Source organism: Alligator sinensis, unplaced genomic scaffold (genome assembly GCF_000455745.1).
Source record: "Alligator sinensis unplaced genomic scaffold, ASM45574v1 scaffold2711_1, whole genome shotgun sequence".
Classification (NCBI taxonomy): Eukaryota; Metazoa; Chordata; order Crocodylia; family Alligatoridae; genus Alligator; species Alligator sinensis.
Genome location: NW_005843996.1, coordinates 8123 through 8661, shown reverse-complemented (window position 1 = coordinate 8661; position 539 = coordinate 8123).

Sequence of the window (539 nt, the reverse complement as noted above, 5' to 3'; positions counted from 1 at the left end):
GTGATGATTCAGGAAGTATGCAAGAGGCAAGGATTTTTGGGTGTGATCACTTTTATTGGACCAACTGAATGGTTGGAATTAAGTTAGACAAGCTTTCAAACACAAAACGTTCTTTGTCAGTGTTTTAGAGCATTTGCTTAAAGCAGGTGTTGTCAGCCTGGGGTATGCCTACCCCTGGAGGTAATTTGAAAGGTCCCAGGGAAGATACAGGGGCGGGCGCAGATGTAGCACACCTGCTGCCTCACAGGAGCAGGGCCAGGGCGGAGGGAGAGCAGGGCCCACAGAAGCTGCACTGCCGCTGCTCTGCCACTCACCGTGCCCCTGCTCTGTCTGGCCTCGCCACCCCCCCGCCACATCTGACCGCTCGCCACCCCCACCTGCTCCGCATCCGGCTGCTCCCACCCCCCTGGGGGTACACTTTTTAAAAAGGGGGCTGCTGGGGGTACACTTACTGAAAACAAGGTTGAAAACTACTGGCTTAAAGTCACTATATATCTGCTATTGGCTTTTGGATTTAATAAAGACATTTTAGCTGAGTT